The 14,542-nt window shown below is 46.1% G+C and overlaps 1 long non-coding RNA gene across 1 annotated transcript; it reads right to left on the minus strand.

Moving 5' to 3' along the window:
• Window positions 1-7,053: 7,053 nt before the first annotated feature.
• On the minus strand, window positions 7,054-9,518 carry LOC129651805 (uncharacterized). The gene is made up of 3 exons (XR_008714325.1): window positions 9,453-9,518; window positions 8,543-8,791; window positions 7,054-7,336 (listed from the first exon to the last, which is right to left on the minus strand). It is a non-coding gene; the product is annotated as an uncharacterized LOC129651805 (long non-coding RNA).
• Window positions 9,519-14,542: the final 5,024 nt, after the last annotated feature.

The raw sequence follows: 14,542 nt of genomic DNA on the forward strand, positions 1-14,542 counted from the left end.
TCTTTTTAATGGCTGAGTAATACTCCATTGTGTGTATGTACCACAGCTTTCTTATCCATTCATCTGCTGATGGACATCTAGGTTGCTTCCATGTCCTGGCTATTATAAACAGTGCTGCGATGAACATCGGGGTACACATGTCTCTTTCAATTCTGGTTTCCTTGGTGTGTATACCCAGCAGTGGGATTGCTGGATCATAAGGCAGTTCTATTTCCAGTTTTTTAAGGAATCTCCACACTGTTATCCATAGTGGCTGTACTAGTTTGCATTTCCACCAAAAGTGTAAGAGGGTTCCCTTTTCTCCACACCCTCTCCAGCATTTATTGCTTATAGACTTTTGGATCGCAGCCATTCTGATTGGTGTGAAATGGTACCTCATTGTGGTTTTGATTTGCATTTCTCTAATAAGGAGTGATGTTGAGCATCTTTTCATGTGTTTGTTAGCAATCTATATGTCTTCTTTGGAGAAATGTCTGTTTAGTTCTTTGGCCCATTTTTTGATTGGGTCATTTATTTTTCTGGAATTGAGCTGCAGGAGCTGCTTATATATTTTCGAGATTAACTCTTTGTCAGTTGCTTCATTTGCATTATTTTCTCCCATTCTGAAGGCTGTCTTTTCACCTTGCTTATAGTTTCCTTTGTTGTGCAGGAGCTTTTAATTTTAATTAGGTGCCATTTATTTATTTTTGCTTTTATTTCCATTACTCTGGGAGGTGGGTCATAGAGGATCCTGCTGTGATTTATGTTGGAGTGTGTTTTGCCTATGTCTTCCTCTAGGAGTTTTATAGTTTCTGACCTTACATTTAGATCTTTAATCCATTTTGAGTTTATTTTTGTGTATGGTGTTAGAAAGTGTTCTAGTTTCATTTTTTTACAAGTCGTTGACCAGTTTTCCCAGCACCACTTGTTAAAGAGATTGTCTTTTCTCCATTGTATATTCTTGCCTCCTTTGTTGAAGATTAGGTATCCATAGGTGTGTGGATTTATCTCTGGGCTTTCTATTTTGTTCCATTGATCTATATTTTTGTCTTTGTGCCAGTACCATACTGTCTTGATGACTGTGGCTTTGTAGTAGAGCCTGAAATCAGGCAGGTTGATTCCTCCAGTTCCATTCTTCTTTCTCAAGATTGCTTTGGCTATTCAATGTTTTTTGTATTTCCATACAAATTGTGAAATTATTTGTAGAAAGGCAATGCCAAAGAATGCTCAAACTACCGCACAATTGCACTCATCTCACATGCTAGTAAAGTAATGCTCAAAATTCTCCAAGCCAGGCTTCAGCAATATGTGAACTGTGAGCTTCCCGATGTTCAAGCTGGTTTTAGAAAAGGCAGAGGAACCAGAGATCAAATTGCCAACATCCGCTGGATCATCAAAAAAGCAAGAGAGTTCCAGAAAAACATCTATTTATGCTTTATTGACTATGCCAAAGCCTTTGACTGTGTGGATCACAATCAACTGTGGAAAATTCTGAAAGAGATGGGAATACCAGACCACCTGACCTGCCTCTTGAGAAACCTATATGCAGGTCAGAAGGCAACAGTTAGAACTGGACATGGAACAACAGACTGGTTCCAAATAGGAAAAGGAGTTCATCAAGGCTGTATATTGTCACCCTGTTTATTTAACTTCTATGCAGAGTACATCATGAGAAACGCTGGACTGGAAGAAGCACAAGCTGGAATCAAGATTGCCAGGAGAAATATCAATAACCTGAGATATGCAGATGACACCACCCTTATGGCAGAAAGTGAAGAGGAACTAAAAAGCCTCTTGATGAAAGTGAAAGTGGAGAGTGAAAAAGTTGGCTTAAAGCTCAACATTCAGAAAACGAAGATCATGGCATTGGGTCCCATCACTTCATGGGAAATAGATGGGGAAACAGTGGAAACAGTGTCAGACTTTATTTTTCTGGGCTCCAAAATCACTGCAGATGGTGACTGCAGCCATGAAATTAAAAGACGCTTACTCCTTGGAAGGAAAGTTATGACCAACCTAGATAGCATATTGAAAAGCAGAGACATTACTTTGCCAACAAAGGTTCGTCTAGTCAAGGCTATGGTTTTTCCTGTGGTCACGTATGGATGTGAGAGTTGGACTGTGAAGAAGGCTGAGCACCAAAGAATTGATGCTTTTGAACTGTGGTGTTGGAGAAGACTCTTGAGAGTCCCTTGGACTGCAAGGAGATCCAACCAGTCCATTCTGAAGGAGATCAACCCTGGGATTTCTTTGGAAGGAATGATGCTAAAGCTGAAACTCCAGTACTTTGGCCACCTCACGCAAAGAGTTGACTCATTGGAAAAGACTCTGATGCTGGGAGGGAATGGGGGCAAGAGGAGAAGGGGCGACAGAGGATGAGATGGCTGGATGGCATCACTGACTCAATGGATGTGAGTCTGAGTGAACTCTGGGAGTTGGTGATGGACAGGGAGGCCTGGCGTGCTGTGATTCATGGAGTCTCAAAGAGTCGGACATGACTGAGTGACTGATCTGATCTGATCTGATCTGTGAAAAATACCGTTGGTAGCTTGATAGGGATTGCATTGAATGTATAGATTGCTTTGGGTAGTATACTCATTTTCACTATATTGATTCTTCTGATCCATGAACGTGGTATATTTCTCCATCTATTAGTGTCCTCTTTGATTTCTTTCACCAGTGTTTTATAGTTTTCTATATATAGGTCTTTTGTTTCTTTAGGTAGATACATTCCTAAATATTTTATTCTTTTTGTTGCAATGGTGAATGGAATTGTTTCCTTAATTTTTCTTTCTGTTTTCTCATTGTTAGTATATAGGAATGCAAGGGATTTCTGTGGGTTGATTTTTTATCCTGCAACTTTACTATATTCATTGATTAGCTCTAGTATTTTCTGGTGGAGTCTTTAGGGTTTTCTATGTAGAGGATTATGTCATCTGCAAACAGTGAGAGTTTTACTTCTTCTTTTCCAATCTGGATTCCTTTTATTTCTTTTTGTTCTCTGATTGCTGTGGCCAAAACTTCCAAAACTATGTTGAATAGTAGTGGTGAGAGTGGGCACCCTGTCTTGTTCCTGACTTTATGGGAAATGCTTTCAATTTTTCACCATTGAGGATAATGCTTGCTGTGGGTTTGTCATATATAGCTTTTATTATGTTGAGCTATGTTCCTTCTATTCCTGCTTTCTGGAGGGCTTTTTTTTTTATCATAAACGGATGTTGAATTTTGTCAAAGGCTTTCTCTGCATCTATTGAGATACTCATATGGTTTTTATTTTTCAATTTGTTAATGTGGTGTATTACATTGATTAACTTGCAGATATTGAAGAACACTTGTTTCCCTGGGATAAATCCCACTTGGTCTTGATGTATGATCTTTTTAATATGTTGTTGGATTCTGTTTGCTAGAATCATACTTTTTTTTTTCTTGTAGAGGTAATTTATATTTATTATTGACTATTAAGAATAAATAAAAGTAAACTAAACTGAAATTAAATTATCCATATCTCATCACTCAGAAATAATTATTTTTAACATTTTAGTGGGTGTTCTTCCAGATTCTGTCAATGTGTGTATGCATTATAGTTTCCAAAAGTAGGGTTATATTATATTTCCTCTTTTGTAAACTTTTTTCACCTAACAGTATATTGTTGGCATTTTTCCAAGTCAAACTCTAATTATGATTTTCAGTGCCAGTAGAATTCTACTGTGTGGATTTATCGTAGTTCACTTAGTTACTCTTTTACTAATTGCAATTTATTTTGTTTCCAGGTTTTTTTTTTTATTAAACACTTCTGTAAAAATTATTATTTAAGCATACACATTTGCTTGCTTCTTATTTTTTTTTTCCTTACAAAAGTTTTCTGGCACTGTTGTACATATTTTTTAAATTATCAGCACACATTCTTAAAGGTCCTTCTGAAAGCTCATCCTGACATCCCACTGAGGCTCACAGAGAACAGTGGCTTTCCCATCTCCACAGCCCAGGAACAGCTCTCTCTTCTGTTTCAGCCATTTTGGCTGCAAAGGAAGAGCAGCCGATTGTTGTTTGAACTCTCATTAGGAAAGCGCTATAAGGGCCACTTGGAATAGAGGATGAAGGTGTGGGGGTCCATTGCTGGCTGGGGCTTAGAGATCAAGATGACAGTTACATGCTTAGAATAAGAAAAGGGATGATGCTTGTTTTTTGCATCTGAGAAGGGAAGGCAATGGTGTGCTGTGGTCTGAGGCAGGGGTAAAGCGCTGAGGAAATCCCCTGTCTTGTGGTCATTTTTCACAAACAAGGCTGTTTTGTGCTGTAAGACACGTGTGTGTGTGTGTGTGTGTGTGTGTGTGTGTGTGTGAGATCACCTTCACTCATCTCTCACTGTGAGGAATGGGAAATGTGTCCACCCAGTTCCTGATTCTGAGGCAGAAATCATAGAAACCCGGCACAGTTCAATTCTCCCCTGAGGTCAGCCTGATCCTGAGATCAGTCTCCGGGTGTGAGAATATTTCTTGTCAGTGGTGATTACTGCGTATTTGTCACCATGCCCCTAGATCAAATGAGCTAGAAACAGAAGTAAAACCCAAGCAATCAAAAAACACATGTACCAGGAAGGTGAGCTGTTTGTCAAGGATGCTGAAATAGATGAACAAAGATGTGGGCAAGCCCACACCCTGACTCAGCTGCAGAGTCTCCTGTCCCCAGGCCTCAAGAAGGGGGCTCCCACATGGGCAGAAGCCCCCTGGCTTCCGTCTCCCTCTAGATGGTGGCAACCGCCGCCTGGTTTCACCTCCTCTGCACCCTGACCTCAGAAAGATGAGCCTGCGGAGGCCGTGGCTTGTGCACAAGTCCTCCCTGGGCTGAGCTGCGTCCACAGGCCCCAGATCCAGGGTGGCTCAGCTCCCTGCACTCCTCTGGCCCAGCGTGGTCTTCACAGGTAGCATTTCTTTCCTCGGACTGCTCTCAGCCAAGGCTTCGGGGAGTGAGGAGCTGATCCACGTAGCCGGGGTGTATTTTTGCTTTGCCAGCTGGGCTCCTGTGAATAAAGAGCCAGCTGCACGAGGACAATGTGTGCAAACAATGTGCAAATGCCCAGAGTGGCATCAGGACAGCGCGAGGCTCTGGATCAGCACACGTGACGCGGATGACGGCGCCAGAAATGCAGACAGGCCCGGGGGGTAGGCCCCACACTGCGTCCGAGCTGGGAGTGGCAGGCCTGGGCCCGGTTCACTTCTGCACCTGGGAACACTTCCTCACATCCTGGGATAAGGTTGACAAGAACTGAGCTGTACTTTTTTGAGGAAAACATAACTATGGCTCTTTCTGTCTCTAAACAGATGTGGGGCGTGTAGCTGCAGCGCTGAAGATGAAGGCTCTCACAGCGTGGTTAGCTATTCAGCATGTAGTTTCACTTCTTAGCCTGCGCATCAGCTCATCTGTGTGTGTGTCTGTGTGTCTGTGTAATGATGTGTATTTGCAGAATTATAAAGTACATAGAATATATGCACTTGCAGTGACGTATGAAATGCTCTGTTCTCATGCAGCAGACCTTTATTTTAGACTTTAGTTTTATAGTAGTTTGGATTCACAGAAACTGAAGAGAAAGGTACAGAGAGCTCAGATGCAGCTCCTGCCCCCCCCACGCACAGCCTCCCCTACTGCCGCTGTCTCCCCCAGAAGCTGCATTTCCTACAGCGGATGAACCACAAGGACGTCTCACCGTCAGCCTTGGTGCTGGCATTCTGTAGATGTGGACAAGTGTATAATGACACGTGTCCACTGGTACCATGGAGTAGAGTCCTGCCCTGAACATCCTCTGTGTCCCACCCATTTCCCCTCAAACCTTTGGCACCCACTGATCTTTCTGTTGTCTTCATGGTTCTGTCTTTTCTAGAATGTCATACTGTTGGAATTATGCAGTGTGTAGGTCTTTCAGAATGCCTCTTTCACTTAGTAATGTACATTTAAAGTTCCTCCATGTCTTTTCATGGTAGATAACTCATTTCTTATTCAGTTCAGTTCAGTTCAGTCACTCAGTTGTGTTCAACTATTTGCGACCCCGTGGACCACAGCATGCCAGGCCGCCCTGTCCATCACCAACTCCCAGAGCTTACCCAAACTCATGTCCATTGAGTTGGTGATGCCATCTAACCATCTCATCCTCTGTCGTCCCCTTCTCTTCCTGCCCTCAATCTTTCCCAGCATCAGGGTCTTTTCCAATGAGTCAGCTATTTGCATTATGTGGCCAAAGTATTGGAGCTTCAGCTTCAACATCAGGACACCCAGGATTGATCTCCCCTAGGATGGACTGGTTAGATCTCGGCAATCCAAGGGACTCTCAAGAGTCTTTTCCAATACCACAGTTCAAAAGCATCAATTATTTGGTGCTCAGCTTTCTTTATTATTAGCATTGAATAATATTCCATTATTGTGTCTGGACGTATGAGTTTGTTTTTTTTTTTCACCTTCTGAAGGACATCTTGGTTGCATCCAAGTTCTGAAGTTATGGATAAAACTGCAATAAACGTCTGCGTGCAGGTTCTTGTGTGAACATCTCTTTGCAGCATCTCTTTTCCCTGGGTAAGTACCAGGGAGCACGAGTGTTGGGCTGTGTGGTAAGAGCATGTTTACTGTGTAAGAAACCATCCAGTTGTCTTCCGAAGTGGCTGCACCATTTGCGAGAGTCCCTGTTGCTACACACCCTTCTCAAAACATGCTGCTGACAGGGCTCTGGACTGTGGCTTCTAATAGGCGTGTGGTGCGACCTCGCTGTTGAAACAGTGTGCTTAAGCGTAGTACTGACCCTGACAGGGCTAAGAACGGGAGCACAGAAGTACTAACCCTGACAGCACCAAGAACGGGAGCACAGAAGGTGAGTCAGAACTGCCCAGTGTAAGTCAGGACCCACAGAAGCCGAGCTCTCAGGTGCTGCTGCTGCTGCTGCTAAGTCTCTGCAGTCGTGTCCGACTCTGTGCAACCCCATAGATGGCAGCCCACCAGGCTCCCCCGTCCCTGGGGTTCTCCAGGCAAGAACACTGGCATGGGTTGCCATTTCCTTCTCCAATGCACGAAAGTGAAAAGTGAAAGTGAAGTCGCTGAGTTGTGTCTGACTCTTAGCGACCCCATGGACTGTGGCCCACCAGGCTCCTCCGTCCATGGGATTTTCCAGGCAAGAGTACTGGAGTGGGGGGCCATTGCCTTCTCCGTCTCACATGCCACTCAACTGTATAGGCTGCACTGAAATCGACCGAGCTGCCTGAGCCTGTGTTCAGCAGTTGGAGGCGCGGGCCGTGATGACGCCGCCTCCTGGCTGAACAGTAAGCATCAGCTGTCACCGTCATGCCAGACGCACTGGCCACAGAATGGACACCAGCTGGAATAAGAACATAGAAGAGAGAAGTTAGATAAATCAGTAACTTGACACCCCAACAGGACACTGACAATATGCCAATTCATGCATTAGTTTATTTCCAAATAATTATTAAACATTTATATCATACTTGGACCTCAGGACACAATTCCATCAAGGCAGGTATGACCTTTGTCCTCATGAAAGTGAAAGTGAAGTTGCTCAGTCGTGTCCGACTCTTTGCGACCCCATGGACTGTAGCCTATCAGGCTCCTCCGTCCATGGGATTTTCCAGGCAAGAGTGCTGGAGTGGATTGCCATTTCCTTCTCCAGGGGATCTTCCCGACCCAGGAATCGAAACCGGGTCTCCCGCATTGCGGGCAGACGCTTTACCGTCTGAGCCACCAGGGAAGTCCTTTGTCCTCACTGAGGTGGGTTTAAATGATCATAGCAGAAATTAAGGGACAAATGCTGTTATTCACCAGATAATTTAAATTGCTAGTAGCAAGCCTCTTGATGAGGATGAAAGAGGAGAATGAAAATGCTGGCTTGAAATTCAATATTAAAAAAACTAAGGTCATGGCATCTGGTCCCATCACCTCATGGCAATTAGATGGAGGAAAGGGGAAGCGGGGACAGATTTCACTTTCTTAGGCTCCCAATCACTGTGTACAGTGACCGCAGTCATGAGATTAAAAGATGCTGCTCTTTGGGAGGAAACTATGTCACTTCACTGACAAAGGTCCCTAGAGACAAAGTTATGGTTTTTCCAGTTGTCGTGTATGGATGTGAGAGTTGGACCACAAAGAAGACTGAGCGTCAAAGATGCGTCTAAATTGTGATGCTGGAGAAAACGAGAGTCCCTTGTGCAGCAAGGAGATCAAACCAGTCAATCCTAAAGGCAATCAATCCTGAATTCATTGGAAGGACTGATGCTGAAGCTCCAATACTTTGGTTACTTATCCTGAAGAGCTGACTCTTTGGAAAAGACCCTGATTCTGGGAAACATTGAAGGCAAAAGAAGAAGATGACAGAGATTGAGATGGTTCGATAGCATCACTGACTCAGTGGATATGAATTTGAGCAAACTCTGGGAGGTAGTGGAGGACAGAGGAGCCTGATGTGCTGCAGTCAAGGGTCACAAAGAGTCGGAGAGGACTTGGCACCGAGAAAGCCAGAGCATCCTGGGCTCTGTGATTAAAATGACAACCCAGCTCCCAGCCGCCTCACCTCGAGCACCCGACCTCTTTCCATCAGACATCAGCGCTCGAGAGTGGAGCCTCACTTTCACCTCTGTCACCTTTACTGACGACGTGGACAGGTTTTCTCTCTACCGGACATGCTATCCTGAGAACTGCTTCCGGAGGGGTGGCCATGACTCAGCGCAGCTGGATGACTCAGAGTCGTGTGCTCGGATCTCTGGGCTCAGAAGAAGGATGTGGTCATTCGGCATCATGCAAATGATCCAATTTCTTACTCCTTTGTAAGCCCAGTGTAGTCAGAGTCAAAAGAGAGTGCATCTATTTATTCCTCAGCAAACAAGAGCAAGTAAGCACATCTTTCTAACTTTGCTGTTTCTTCTTAAAGCAACAGTGGAACCTGCTTGAGCAGAACCTAGCTTCTTCCCAAGCCTTTGGTTCACTCAGGTATGAAGTGACTTCTCAGTGAGCTTTGATGAAACCTCACCCCATAACTTTTCAAGTCGAAGATGTTACTCTATTTTATAAGGGAATATACTTTTGAGTAGATGCTGGATCAGCCCATGCTTTCCCTGGCGTGTGTGACGCTGCTTCCTACACAGGTCAGGAGGACCCAGCTGTCTGGGGCAGGGACCGTTGAGCCCTGACGGGTTGGTTTGCATCTCCTCGTACTCCAGCAGGGAGCTGCACACGTGACCGCAGGGCCTTCGGTTGGGCAGAGTTGGGGCGATTTTCCTCCGGTTTTCGGCTTTAGGGTGTCTACACTGTCTAGCCTGCACCTGACCCTCCTGGTGCTTCCACACTGACGTCCAGAGGGTTCCTTCCAAAGGGAGCCTCAGGCCCTGAACGTGATGGGACCAAGACTTACATAAACTCCCAACCACAGACCCACAACCAGAACTTTTTTTTTTAACCTCCAATCCCCTTGTATCAACACTCACCTCTTCTAGAAACTTAATTGATCAGAGCATCCAAATGAAAGAAGTCAGCTGATGCACCAAACTGCCTATTGGCCTGTCTCCTAGCCCATCTTCTGTGGTTCTCACTCACCTCTGGTTCTCACTCGCCTTTTCTGGTCCTCACTCACCTTCTCTGGTCCTCACTCCCCTTCCATGGTCCTCATTCACCTTCTCTGACTCTAACTCACCTTCTCTGGTCCTCACTCACCTTTTCTGGGCCTCTCTCACCTTCTCTGGTCCTCACTCATCTTCTCTGGTCCTCACTCACCTTCTCTGGTCCTCACTCATCTTCTCTGGGCCTCTCTCACCTTCTCCGGTCCTCACTCATCTTCTCTGGTCCTCACTCACCTTCTCTGGTCCTCACTCATCTTCTCTGGGCCTCTCTCACCTTCTCCGGTCCTCATTCATCTTCTCTGGTCCTCACTCACCTTCTCTGATCCTTACTCCCCTTCTCTGGTCCTCACTTACCTTCTCTGGGTTCGGGTTCACCTACAGCCTTCCCATCATGCGGTGTTTCTCAGTGATGACTGACTACATGTACACCTGGCCCGTGCTGAGACTGTGGCTGCTGGAGGTGAGCTGACCAAGTTACTAAATTTCTTGGGCTTTCATGTAACCCATTGCAAACCAGGGTGATAACACCCTCCCCGGAAGAGGTGAGAGCCCTCTTTCCACAGGGACAGGGATGTCCGTGTCTCCTCTGTTTTCTGGGTGGCAAGGAGACCCTGGGAGGTACAGCTAAAGCTGGATCTGCAATTGACTCGCTGTGGAAAGGGTTTTAGCTCCAAAGAGAAAACGTCTGCATTCCTTAAACTTGTGTTACAGCCTTGCAACGTACTCCACGCGCACTAAGTGAACATAAGGAAAAGTATCAGCATTTCAGAGGAAATAGAAACTGATTTGGATTTTTCTATTCTGTTAACCAGCCTGAGGATCTCTTATATGGCATCAAACATTTTGCAAGGCTTTTCTGAGTGAGCCCCTCTGCACTTTTAAAGGGGGCTGCCTCTCCAGATTTTGTGCACACGTTGCCTAAACTTGTAATTTCATTTTGGGGAAGAATTAACATGGGGAGAAAAAATTCTGTGTTTGGCATCTACCCGGGTCCCTCTCCTTGTGTGCCCTGACCCCTCACTTGGAGACGAGGGACTGGCCCCACCTGGCCACGTGGGGACCCAGTGCTCCTTGCGCTGTGAGCACTTGGCAACCACAGGATGTTACCAGGTCAAGGGCAGTTGTTTCAGTTGGCACATCTGAGCACAGCATTTCCATGCACGTCAGGTCCGTGCAGAGTGAGCTGCTCCACTGAGACTCGCCGTGGTCTCAACCTCTTGGCCTTTGTGAGGTTGCTGCCTGAGTCAGGAAAGGGAAGGCTGCTGCGGATGAACATTAAAAGAGTTTGTCTAAAAGAGAAACCAATGGGTTTTATGAAAGTTTGAATTAAAGGGAAAAGGATTTGAGCAGATAAGCATCTCTAAAACCTGGCTCTTGCTCATGCTTCAGTTGCAGCACTTCTTGGGGCATCACAGGTCCAGTCAGTCAGTTCAGTCGCTCAGTCGTGTCCAGCTCTCTGTGACCCCCTGGACTGCAGCACGCCAGGCCTCCCTGTCCATTGCCAACTCCCAGAGTTTACTCAGACTCATGTCCCCCGGTGCCTCAGAAACAAACCTTCAGATAGGTCCCCGTCTCTGCATAAGCCAGCTCTGGAGAGTTCCGCTCCTGGTCACCAAGCATGCCACCAATGGGAAGACCTCCGTGCCGACCTTGCTAGAATTACCTGCGATAAGTTGGTGCTGACCAGCGGTGAAGCCGTGGTTTAGCCGATCTCCTAGGTCAGACCTAGAGTCACCACTCCCCTCCCGAGCGGAGAAGTTCAGAGGACCGGCCTGTGTTTCCTGTTGCTGAGCGGATTGTGCCAGAGCTGCTCACTCTCATCGCTAAGGCTGCGAGGGCTGCGACCCTGGCGTGTGCCCTGGGGTGGTGTGTTGCACCCAGCACAGCCCCCGTGCTGGTCTGAGGTCCCTGATGCGGGCCTCACCCCTGTACCCCTGGGAGACCAGCCGGCCCAGGACACAGCTCCCGCCCCCTTCCCCCAGCTGAAACGTTCCAGCCAGGATTCCTCAAACCTGGGGTCTCACCACCCCCAAGGCCTCATCAGGGTTTCACGTGCGGCCACAGCTTCCCGGGATCAGCCCACACCTGCCCAAGAAGGTGATGAACGACCCTGTCATCTCCGTTTGTACAGATTTTGAGGAGACTTTTCATAGGTCAGATATTAGCAAAAAGAAGTGACCTTATTTTAGAAAGCACAATGTCTCAGGACTTCAAAGGGTTTCCATCAATATTCAAGCATGATTCTTCCAGGATATAACAGAATTAAGAAGGTGAGGAGACACAGTGAATCACTGGGCTGACTCATCTATTGACTTCAAGCAAAAGTTGGAAATTGTACTTTAATGCAATATAGGTGAGGCAATTTGCTCAGTGGCCAAAGGGTGAATCTCAAACCCAATCATGAACTTCAGCAGAAGAAGGGCCAGCACTGTGCCCCCTGCCCCTCTGACCCGAGCCGGCCTGGGTCCCTGGGTGAGCAATGGTGCCCTTCCTGAGCCAGTTGACTCAGGGCTCTTGGAGTCAGACCCGGCCGTCTGGGTGGGGGCCCAGAGCCAGCCACCACCTCCTTGCAAATGAGATTCAGGAAAAACCGTGCCTTTCGTTAGAGATTGCTTCTGAACCAGCCTGAGCCGCGAGTCACTGCCCTTGACAATGCATCTGAAAATGAAATGCATTTTTTGAAGTCTCTGACAATTTGCAAAAACTAAGTTCCTTTGTTTCAGACAAAAATATATACACCATGTCAGCTCACAGCAGTTCTGAGGTCTTGAATTATTATGGTAATAAACACAGTGATTCTGCGGCACAAACTCTTAAAGTCAAAAGCTAGATTGAAGGAGATTGCAGCCCGCTCCCATCAAAGAGAAGACAAACTGCTCCCTGCGGTCGGCTCCAGCCCGATGCCCACCTCCGTCCAGCCCAGCCTGTCTACACTGAGGCCCACTCAGCCATCGCCCTGGTCCCAGTGACCTTGAGGGCTTTAGGGGAAGGTCCTAACCCCATCACGCCCCTGTAGGCCCTCATCTCTGGCTCCACATGGGATGGTACTTCTCCTTCTCGGTTTCCTGATTTTTCTCAAGAATTCATGTGCTATTAAGCGCTATTCAATTCGTGCATTCAGGACAGTGTCCAACAGACAGCTGAGTGACTGACGGAAGCCCTGCTCAAGGCACGTTTAAACGAAATGTTATCAGAGCCCAAATCTCTCGCATCATGATGCGCCTGCCTCCCTAAACTATCATCTTGGCTTCCGTCGTCATCATCGTGGGTTAGTTTTGTGTATTTTTGAACCTTGTAAAGATGAATCACACACTCGTGATGTCGTCATCCGGGCTCAGCTGTGCCGGGGGCGGGGGGGAGAGCGGCCTCCTGCCGAGGCTCAGTGGCCATGTCCTTGCTGAACCCACACTCCGTCCTCCGCTCACAAAGGTCCTTTAGGCCGCCAGGCCAGCACCATCGCACCGTGTCCGTGGAGAGCCCGTCTTACTGTTGCACGAGAGTTCTCGCTAGAATACGGACAGGAGTTTGGCAGATATCTGCTCCCACACTGTCTTGCCTGTCTTTTCTGACAGTGCTTTTGTGGACAGACTTTCATGATTTCAATATGGCCCCTTCATTGCTCCTTCCCTTGGTGGCTGCTTCTTTTTCTGTTTGTTAATAGAGGTTCCTCCTCGAGGTAGCCCAGACGTCTGACTGTCACCTTCCAGGGGGCCCTTGTTTGCCTCCACGTTTATATCTACTCTCCGCTGGGGGGTTTTGCTGATGCTGAGAGCTAGGGCCACGTTATAATTCTTCACAGCAGCCCGTTCTCCAGGAAGGCTGTGCTTTACTCTTTCTCTGAGATGTCCACTGGCCTCAGCTGAGTGTCCAGCTGCTGTGGGCTTCTCTGTCCATTCTGCTCCTGGGTCTATCATCCATGCTGTGACAGTTCCTCGGTTTTTAATTATTGCAGCTTTGTAAGTCTACGATTATTCCAAACTTGTTCCTCCACAAGATTTTCTTAGCCTTATAGATTATGCTAAGATTTTATATTAAACCTATAAAACCCTGCAAAAAGTGACATATTTAAAATGATTGAGCCTTTCAATTCAATTAGGTCTTTTTAATTTGTTCTATAATGCTTTCTGGATTTTGTTATAAAGGTCTTAGGTATCTTTTGTTGGATGTGTTGCTAATATTTGACCCTTTATGTCCCTAAAACGTTATCTTTTAAATTGTGTTTTCTAATCCTTTATTGCGGATATGTAGAGGTAAATGAAATAAAAAGACGTTTACTCCTTGGAAGAAAAGTTATGACCAACCTAGACAGCATATTAAAAAGCAGAGACATTACTTTGCCCACAAAGGTCTGTCTAGTCAAGGCTATGGTTTTTCCAGTAGTCATGTATGGATGTGAGAGTTGGACTATAAAGAAAGCTGAGCAGCGAAGAATTGATGCTTTTGAACTATGCTGTTGGAGAAGACTCTTGAGAGTCCCTTGGACTGCAAGAAGATCCAACCAGTCCATCCTAGAGGAGATCAGTCCTGAATATTCATTGCAAGGACTGATGCTGAAGCTGAAACTCCAATACTTTGGCCACCTGATGGGAAGAACTGACTCATTGGAAAAGACCCTAATGCTGGGAAAGACTGAGGGCAGGAGGAGAGGGGAATGACAGAGGATGAGATGGTTGGATGGCATCACTGACTCAATGGACATGAGTTTGAGTAAACCCCAGGAGTTGGTGATGGACAAGGAGGCCTGGCATGCTGCAGTCCATGGGGTCGCAAAGAATCAGACACAACTGAGCAACTGAACTGAACTGAACTGAGAGGTAAAATGTTTTGTATGTTGATCTTTATCCAATGTCTTGCTAAATTTAGTTATCAATTTTTAAGTTTATCTGTTTACTTTATTGGATTTTCTGCATACATAATCAGGTTATTTACATAGAAGGGTAGCTGTGTTTTTCCTTTCC

The sequence above is a fragment of the Bubalus kerabau genome, chromosome 4, assembly GCF_029407905.1.
Source record: "Bubalus kerabau isolate K-KA32 ecotype Philippines breed swamp buffalo chromosome 4, PCC_UOA_SB_1v2, whole genome shotgun sequence".
NCBI lineage: Eukaryota > Metazoa > Chordata > Mammalia > Artiodactyla > Bovidae > Bubalus > Bubalus kerabau.